The sequence below is a fragment of the Rhincodon typus genome, unplaced genomic scaffold (assembly GCF_021869965.1).
Source record: "Rhincodon typus isolate 14 unplaced genomic scaffold, sRhiTyp1.1 hic_rhity00003752, whole genome shotgun sequence".
Lineage (NCBI taxonomy): Eukaryota > Metazoa > Chordata > Chondrichthyes > Orectolobiformes > Rhincodontidae > Rhincodon > Rhincodon typus.
The window spans coordinates 1-9,884 of record NW_025969390.1 but is presented as its reverse complement, the minus strand read 5'-3'; the positions used below and the strand labels follow the sequence as shown (position 1 = coordinate 9,884).

Sequence of the window (9,884 nt, the reverse complement as noted above, 5' to 3'; positions counted from 1 at the left end):
AGGCAGGGTCACCGGACCCGAAACGTTAACTCTGTTTTCTCCTCCACAGGTGCTGCCAAACCTGCTGAGCTTTTCCAGCAACTTTGTTTCTGTTGTTAATTTTATTATTCTACTTACATGGTTTATTAGTCCACATGTAATAATGGATAAAAGGTACCTTAGACAATCAGTTTAAGAATTATAGCATATTTGCCCTCAGATGGTCTTGGGAATTTGATCAGTAATATTCCACAAGGAGAATGTGAAGCTAATATTGTTCTTATTTCTGGCAGAAACAACTCTCCAAAACTGGAAGAAAGCTCATGGGCAACAGTAATTGAGTAATATGATACTGGGAACAGCTGGACTGAAAAGAGGAATGTAGTTTACAAGGTAAATATAGCACTTACAGAAATAATGAGATTAACTGCAAAACAATGTATTATTATGGGTGCAGATGGATTGCAGGAGAACAAAGCAAACGATGAATGATGACAGAGCTTTGGAGTAACTGAAAGCTGATGTAATGTTGCAGTTTCCACTTATCTGAAAACTTCATTTTTCCATAACTTTTAATACTAAAATAAACAAACTGAAGTAAATTCATTGGTTGGAATTTTCATTTGCTCTGTGCTCCCCCTGGTGCATCATCATGCAAATACAACCAATTCTTTTCGCTAATAACAGCTATGTTTACAGAACTGCAGATGCTGGAGTCAGAGATAACAGTGTGGAGCTGGAGGAACACGGCAGTCCAGACAGCATCCAGCCCTCCCACACCACTGACCAAACCCCACCAACTCCCTACCTGTACTTACCTATCACCATCCCACCTACCTTCCCCAGCCCCACCCCTCCTCTGTCTATTTATTTCTGAGCTCCCTTCCCCCGCTCCATTTCTGAAGCAGGGTCCTGACCCGAAACATCAACTTTCCTGCTCCTCTGATGCTGACTGGCCTGCTGTGTTCCTCCAGCTCCACTGTTTTAACCTTACAGAATGTTTACTTTTGTTTGAAAAAAACGTTTCTTAAAACATAAATCTTCTATTCTAAATAATCGCTTAAAACTTGTACATAACTGCAGCACAGAAAAGAAACATAGACTTGTACCTCTTGTACTAACACATCCATGCCTCTGTAACCAATGGACTGCTGTCATTTCACCTGTATAGTTTGAGCGATTGTAGCTTTTGAATATATGCTGCTCAAGGATAAGGGATGAGAATAACTGTAGGCACCCTTGTAGCTAAATCAATTTGGAGACTATTCTTAAATCTACTCTTTTTAATTACCATTTTAATTTTTAAAACATTGTAATACAAACCCAGGACGATGAAGTGACAAACATCAGTGCACACTTACCAGATGTTTCTGTACAATCTGTAATCTCGAAAGAGCCCTCAGCCTAAAGTAAAGAACAAAATAACAGCAATTAATGATGGAGTCAGACTTTCAGATTATTTACCAGTTGACAACTGAAGAGTTCAAGACTCAGATGGATAGATTTTTGTTAGCAAATATATCCAGAGCTGGGAGAGAGGGCAGTGGTGGCAGTATACAGACTGAGATGGAAATCAGTTGCGGTTTAATTCAATGATGGAATGAGCCTAAGAAGCTTAATAGCCTACTCCTGCTTCTCTCCTGTTCTAAATGTTCTTATGAGCTTATAGGTGGTCATGGACTATAACAAATGTCTGTGTGCCTCCCTATTTCTTACTCTTCTGGTACCTTGTGGTATTTGGCACCTTTACCAGTATGTGCCACTGGGTAAGGGTTGTATGGGACAGTTTACCGCCATCAATCAATCCTCCTTCGTGGTGGAGTTGGCATGTGCCAATTATTAATTAGTGGAAGAGAATACACCTTCATAGAGCATCTACAAAAGTGGCATTTTTTTAAAATAGAAAAGGTTTACTGCACAATAGCAATAAGTAATTTGATCAGGCAAAATGATTAGAGCTTTTGGAAGCCAGAACATAATACATCCACTCCCTCTGAAAACTCACATACGACTCCTTTTCCCGTGGCTAATCCACCTACCCTGCACACTATAGGGCAATTTAGCATGACCAATCCACGTAACCTTCACATCTTCGGACTGTGGAATGAAACCAGAGCACCCAACGGAAACCCACAAAAGACACAGAGAACATGCAAACTCCACACAGTCACCCAAGGCTGGAATTGAACTCGCTTCCCTGGCACTGTGAAACAGCAGCACTAAGCACTGTGACACTTTGCCACTCTTCAAGTATCTGATTTCATGAATACTGGTAGTCTGAACACTTCACATTTTTCACAGAACACACTCTCTTCAGACTTGTAAGAACGGAAGGTCATCTGCATCAGGACTGTTGACCTGGATTCTATCTATGGATCATTTCTCCACTCGAAGATCTTTTATCTCACTGAAATCATTTGCAGAGGACATTGTTTGTTACAGACATTGTTGTTGGTCCACTATGTTGTTTAAAGGACCTTTATTTAATCTCCTGAATTTCCTTCAGAGAAATTCAACTCTGTTAACTTGGGTATTTGTCTCTTAACATTATCTGAAATACCTTTAATCTTGTGAATGCACATCATGAAAATCAGAAGCTCTTTTGAAACAAATATTTTCTTCCTTTTAGTATCCTGCATTTTCAGAACAGTTACTTTCCACTTAGTTAGAAAAAGTACTTTTTGCTCACTATCCTGGATGCATAACTTGATAATTTCTACTTCTTGACAGCGTCCTGCATCCGCGGACGTTGGTCTGGCTCCCCTGGAGTTATATGCAGTTTATCTCCCTCAAGTTGTTACTTTGGCTGGGCATTTCCAGTCACCCTTTATGTTGGTTGACTGGTGAAGTAGACTTTTTCAGATTCAGTTGTGTTAGTGGAAGACTGCTGTTCACTGAACACTGTCACTGGCATTCACTGTTCTGTCGCATCAGTTTGTTCATCCAACAACTTTAACTAGCGCTTCCTAAATGAACTCGAGGTTTGAACTGCTCATATTTCTTGAGTATTTGCTTCTTTGCACAAACATTGTAAAGTTTTAGTTCCTGATTTGCCTTCAGGTAATTATCCAAATTTGGTGATTCGGTACAATTGCAAATTTAACAATGAGGCAGGAGATCTGAGCCTTGACTGTGCACCTGGCAATGCCTATGAGTTTCCTGTGTATCCATTCCATTACATCTTACAGAAGGGAACCTGGAATAACTGGTTTTCTGCCGTACAGTAATAAATTGTCTGATTTCAAATTGTTTTTGTTGCTTAAAGTATGTGTTCTCAGCCAAATCACTGGACGTTTGGTCTGGTTATTCTTCAATTCTATACTTTTGTTCTTGTTCGGCCGAGTCTTTCTTGGGTTTACTGGCCACCATCAGTTCTTGGTCTTCTGAAATATCCCTTTTACAACATCATATGTAGCTTCAACAGATTCTTCTGTTTGGGTTTTGCCATGAATCTCGAAAACCCAATGAAATCGTCCCCTGATTGCTCTCTGAACAGTGGCTGACTATAGTTTATTGTTAGACTAGTGGCTCAGCAACTGTGGAGCATCAGACTTCTTATGGAAGGGGAGGTCCAAACATGTATGCTGACTCAAAATTGAGGAGTGTTAATTGCAAACTACGTATGTATTTTCAATGATCATATGCTCCTTGTGTTGCAGAGTAACTTCTACGATTCCTTAGTTCCTAGATTGTGTGGCATCAGTAGAATGGGTACAGCACGAACATTCACCCTTTCAGAACCAATACCTTAAAACAACATCGGAGACAATGTAGGGGACACTTATATATTGACCTCAGGCTCGCATTTATATCCAATCTTTAAAAAAAGCAGATGTTCCCTGATGTTAACAAAAAAAACTAGCATTTATACAGGACCTAGCATTATTATAGAAAGTCCCAAAGCACACTACAGCCAATTAAATACTGAAGCATAGTCACTGTTTCAGTTGACCAAACATGGCAACCACTCTGCACTGCAAGACCCCACAAACAGCAATGTGATAATGATCAGATAATCTGTTTGGCTGAGAGATAAATACCAACAATTTCATGGGACAGAATTCCCCTGATGTTCTTCAAATACTACCAATGGATTTTTGTGTCCACCTGAGGAGGCACGAGGCCTTTTACTTAACATCTTGTGTGAAAGATGACAAATCCCATAGTTGCAGCATTCCTTCACGACAATACATTGTCAATCTAGATTTTGTACTCGGGTTTCAACAGTATGACGTGAACCTCCAGACTCTGATTCCAGTGAGAGTGACATCATTGAGCCACAAGTGACACTATATGAACAAGGAAAGAGTAGGCCTTTTGGCTTCTCAAGCTTGCTCCACCATTCAATAAGATCATAGCTAATCTGAATGCAACCTCAAACCCACATTCTTACCTACCTCTGATAACCTTTCACCTTCTTGCTAGAATCTATCTACCTCTCTTAAAAATATTCAAGGACTCTGCTCCCACAAGCTTGTCAGGAAGACAGTTGAAAAGTGCCTCCCTTTGAGGAAAGAAAAATCTTTGCCTCATCTCAGTATTAAACGGCAACCCCTAATGTTTTGACCCCTAGTTCTTGATTCACCCACCAGAAGAGACATTTTCTCCACATTTATCCTAACAAAACCCCAAAACCTTAAAATAAAACAGAAAACTGCAAGTGCTGGAAATCTGAAACAAAAACAAAAATTGCTGGAGAAACTCAGCGAGTCAGGCAGCATCTGCAGAAAGCAGAGTTAACATTTTGAGTCCAGTGATCTTTCTTCAGAACTGATATTGGCTAGGAAAAGGTGGAGTGTATGCTGAAGACAAGGGATAGGAAGGGAGTGAGCAAGTAGGGGAAGATGGAGCCCACAGAAAGAGAGAACAACAGTTAAGGAGACAAAGAGATGGATGATAGTATGCTCAGTAGAAAGAAAAGCTGACGCTGGGGACGATAAGGTGGTGAAAATGGATTAGCAGGGCTAAAAGCAGTCCATGTCATGATGGGGTCTGAATGTGAGGGTGGGTAATGGACATTGAAGGTGGAGCTCGGGTTCTAAAATTATTGACTTGACATTAAGTCCTGAAGGCTGCAGGGTCCCCTAGTGGAAAATGAGATTCTGTTCCTCCAGCTTGCACTGAGCCCAGCTGGAGGACTAGAGGCACTGGAGTCTTGCTGGAGACCAAACTATGAGCTCATCTACACCGGGGAGACAAAATACAGCTTTGCGGAATGTCTACACTCTGTCCACAAAAATGACTCCAAGCTTCCAGCTGCCTGCCACTTGAACGTACCACCATGTTTCTTGGCTAATGTTTCTGTCTTGGGTCTGCTGCAGTGCTCCTTTCCCCACCCCACACCCACACCCTGAGTTCAGCATAAATACCACCTTTTTCTAACTATTATCACTTTTGAATAAGAGTCATTGGACTAAAAATGCTTTTTCCCCCATTCCCTTTGATCCCTTTAGCTCTAGGAGCTATGTCTAACTCCACGAAAACATTAAATGTTTTGGCCTAAACCGCCTTCTAGGGTAGAGAACTCCATGGGTTCACAAGTCTCTCAGTGAAGACATTTCTCCTCATTTCAGCCTGAAATGGCCTACCCTGTATCTTTAGGTTCTAATTTTTTATTATTAATGCATTTTCCTAACCAACCTGCTCAGAGATGTTATTACACACCTCTGGAGCAGGGGGGACTTGAACTAGGGTCCCCCAGTCTAGGGGTAGGGAAATCATTAGGGTGTAACCCCTGATTATAGACTCCCAGTCATTGGGAACATCCTTCCTGCATTTACCTTGTCTAGTCCTGTACTCAAATCCTCTTGCTTTGAAGGCCAATATATCATGTGCCTTCTTCACCACTTGCTGCACCTGCATGCTCACTGTCTCTTGTTGCACATCCACCCTGCCCAATCCACTGCCAATCAAATAATAATTTGCCTTCCTGTTTTTGCTACCGAAGTGGATAACCTCACATTTTTCCACATCTGCCATGCCTTTGCCGACTCACTCAATTTGTCCAACTCACACCGAAGCATCTCTGAAAAACTTATCACAGCTTACTTGCCCACCCAGCATTGTGTCATTTGCAAATGGCAATATTCTATTTCAGTTCTTGATCTATATACGTGGTGAGTAGCTGGGGTCCAAATACCAAATCCTGCAGTACCCTGCTCAGTACTGCCTGCAACTCAGAAAAATATTGTTTCATTCCTACTCTTTGTTTCCTGTCTGCCTAGTAGTTCTTTATCCATGCCTGTATAGCACCCCAATCTTTAATTTTACATGCTAGTCTCGTTTGCTCGACCATATCAAAAGCTTTCTGGAAGCCCAGGTAAATCAAATCCACCAGTTCACCCTCATCAATTCTACGAGTTACATCCTCAAAAATTTCCAGTAGATTTGTCAAGCATGATTTCCCTTTCAAAAATCCATGCTGACTCTGTCTGATCCTGCTACTGTTCTCCATGCTTTCAAATGTTTTATAATGGACGTAAGCATTTTCCCCACTACTGACATCACAGTAACTGGTCTATAATTTCCCATTTTCTCTACCTCTTTTTTCCAAATAGTGGGCTTACATTTGCTAGCCTCCAATCCAAAGTACTGTTCCAGAGTCTATATCAACTTAAAAGATGACCATCAATGCATCCACAATTTCTATGGCCACTTCCTTAAGAACTCTGGGAAGTAGATTATTGGGCACTGAGGACTTGTCGGCCTCTAACCCCATCAACTTTTCCAACATCAGTTCCCTACTAACAGTGATTTCCTTCAGTTTCTCCCTCTCACTAGACCGAGTTCCCAATATTTCTGGGACATTGTGTCCTCTTTTGTGAAGACAGAACCAAAGTATGAATTTAATTGGTTTGTCATCTATTTGCTCCCCATTATAAGTTCTTCTTTTTCTGACTATAACAGACCTACATTTGTCTTAGCCAATCTTTTTCACTTCAGATACCTGTAGAAACTTTTACAATCAGTTTCTATGTTCCCGTAAGCTTACTCTTGTACTATATTTCCGCGCCACCACCCCTCCCACCCCCAATCAATCCTTTCGCCCTCATTTACTAAAATCCAAACTGCTCTCAATCCTCGGGGCCTTTGCTATTTTTGGCCAATTTGTATGCTCCTTCCTTGAATCCCTACTCTCCATAATTTCCCTTGTTAGTCATGATCGGGCTACCTTTTCCATGTTGTTTATGCGCCATATATGTTAGATCCATAGTATAATCGCATCTAAGCTAAACTTCCTTCCCTCAAAGATATTTGGGACCAGATGCGCACTCTCAAATTTCAAATATAGTAATGGTGCCCATTAAACTGAGATTAGCTTTACATTTCAGATGTATTCATCGAATTTTAATTCAACCAGCCAGTATGAATCCCGAACCCAGGTGCCCGGAGGATTAGCTGGGCCACTGGATTTTATGTATGTATTTTAACATACACTATTATTTTAATCATGCATCTGTACATGCTTCACATCTGCAACAGTTAACAAACTGTTACCCCATTTCTTCCAACATGTTTGTCAATTTTTTCTTGTTACAAATTTCTACACATTTTGGCTAAACTAACTTTGTCCAGAGAGTTTGGCAATATATCTTACACTTATTGAAAGTAAAGGCACTGATATTATCTTGAGAGCTCACCATAAGGCCTAGCAAACTTCATACTAGCCATCTTTTATAGTGGGCAAATAACAACAGTTTAAACAGTGGAGCATTAAATGCAAAATAGGGTAGGGCTGTTTAAAATTATCCAAAAATAGTCCATGAAGTTGTTCACAACCCTGGGTAGAAAGTTGTCAAGTGGCCAAATTATGTAACTACAATAGGCTGAGAGGTGCAACGTCACAAGAACACCATCACCTTCAGGTTCTCCTTGAAGTCACCCACCATCATGACTTGCATAAATAACATTCATTCTGGAATGCTAAATCAAATCCTTATTTCTCATACCAGCATCGTATTAGCAATATTATGGAAATAGCAACAGATCAAGAAGCCTCACTACCATCTTTTCAACATGACATGAAATGGGCAACAACTGCAGCATTGCCAATGATGGTTATATGCCCAAAACATACAAAAGACAAAGTTAAATTAGCCAAAATGCACAGAAATTTGAACAGGATAAAGTTCACAAAAAGTTCGACAAAAATGTGCCAACAGCACATTAACTGTTACAGATGCAAGATTAAAATATGGCTCACTATCATCCAACACAGTGAACCTTGAAACTATCACGTGCCTTCTCTTTAGAATTACCTAAGACTCTTCATCTTCCTCCCAAATTAAATATTCTGAAAACCCATTTTTCCAAGCAAGTTTTCAATCACTTCCCAATTCTCAGGTAAGAACTCAGCTTCTTTTCTCCCTCTACTGCAAGCTTTGAGTCATTTTCCGTTAGTGGTGCTAAGTGAGCATAAGGCGCTTGCATTGTTAATCACAGTAGCATTTTCACCTCATTAATCAGATAAACATAGTAAAATATTTTTTGTAATATTTTATGTACGACTTGGTGTTCCCTGAAAATACCCAAATACTGTACAAAACCATTAACAGTGACTGTCCAATTAATTTATTGACAATATTATGGGAGCAGTTAGCACTGTTTTATTACAAAAGCAAAATTCTTTGCTGGATACTTTTGGGATACTGGCAATCTGAAACAAATACAGCGAACACTGGAGAAATTGAGCAGGTCCGACAGCTTGTGAAGAGAAAGACAGAGTCAACGTTTCGAGTCTATGATTCTTCTTCAGAACTGCGTATGTTTCAATGTCTTACTACTTGCAGTTTCCTACAAACTGTACATCTGCAATGAGGAATGGGGGTGGGGGAGGGGTGAGATATTCTTATACCAATAGCTAGTGAGTGTGTAGAATAGAGCAAGGACAAGTGCACGGTGATCCGAGAGCAGCAAAGGATGCCAAACTGTGTTGGGATCTGGAGGAAGCCCTGAGAACCGGGAAGAAGTTTCTGGGAGTCACAAGAGTTACTGCGGAAACGTACCGACGTTTAAACAGTCTGTCGACCACTGGAGGAAATGGGTTTTAAATGCAGAAAAGCTTATGCCTATACATTACGAATAAATAACTTTTTTTGACCACGCCAACGCCAAAAAGACACATGCAAAGCAAGAGGATCACATCAACATGATTGCAATGGCTCACATTAGACCCAATGTTACAAATGAGAAGCTCTCACTGCTTTCGAGTTACTTGATGCAACCTGCGGGGCGCACTCGCCAGGGGTTGCAGCGGCCCACCGAGTGTACTACACCCTTGGGGAGGTACGCAGACCTTTCACAAATCCCAAGCACCCACCTCAACTGAGCGGAGAAGACCCAGCTCCTCATACCTTCTCTGATCTGCAGATGATTTCCCCCCCCCAGCAACACGGCCAAGACTTTCCCGTCTGCCCTCACGCACCACTACCTGTCACAGCGCCACTCTCGGCGCGGAGGAATCACATTGGCAACAGAGTTCAAAGCTGAGATAGTAGGAACTGCAGATGCTGGAGAATCCGAGACAACAAGGTGCAGGGCTGGATGAACACAGCAGGCCAAGCAGCATCATAGGAGCAGAGAGGCTGACGTTTCGGGCCTAGACCCTTCATCAGAAAAGGGGGAGGGGAAGGGAGTTTTGAAATAAATAGGGAGAGAGTGGGAGGCGGATAGAAGAGGGATAGAGGAGAGGATAGGTGGAGAGGAAACAAACAGGTCGAAGAGGCGGGGATGGGGCCAGGAAAGGTGAGTGTAGGTAGGGAGTTAGGAAGGGGATAGGTCAGTCCAGGGAGGACGGACAGGTCAAGGGGGCGGGATGAGGTTGGTCGGTAGGAGATGGAGGTGCGGCTTGAGGTGGGAGGAGGGGATAGGTGGGAGGAAGAACAGGTTAGGGAGGCAGGGACGAG

The 9,884-nt window shown here is 41.7% G+C and overlaps 1 long non-coding RNA gene across 1 annotated transcript in view; it reads right to left on the bottom strand.

Annotated features, from left to right (window-relative positions):
* The window catches only part of LOC125481831, an 11,325-nt gene extending 1,932 nt beyond the window's left edge, over positions 1-9,393 (bottom strand). Inside the window, exons 1-2 of the long non-coding RNA XR_007261467.1 lie at positions 9,299-9,393; positions 1,341-1,383 (exon numbers count right to left, since the gene is read on the bottom strand). This is a non-coding gene — a long non-coding RNA (uncharacterized LOC125481831). The remainder of the gene's footprint in view (positions 1-1,340; positions 1,384-9,298) is intronic.
* Positions 9,394-9,884: the final 491 nt, after the last annotated feature.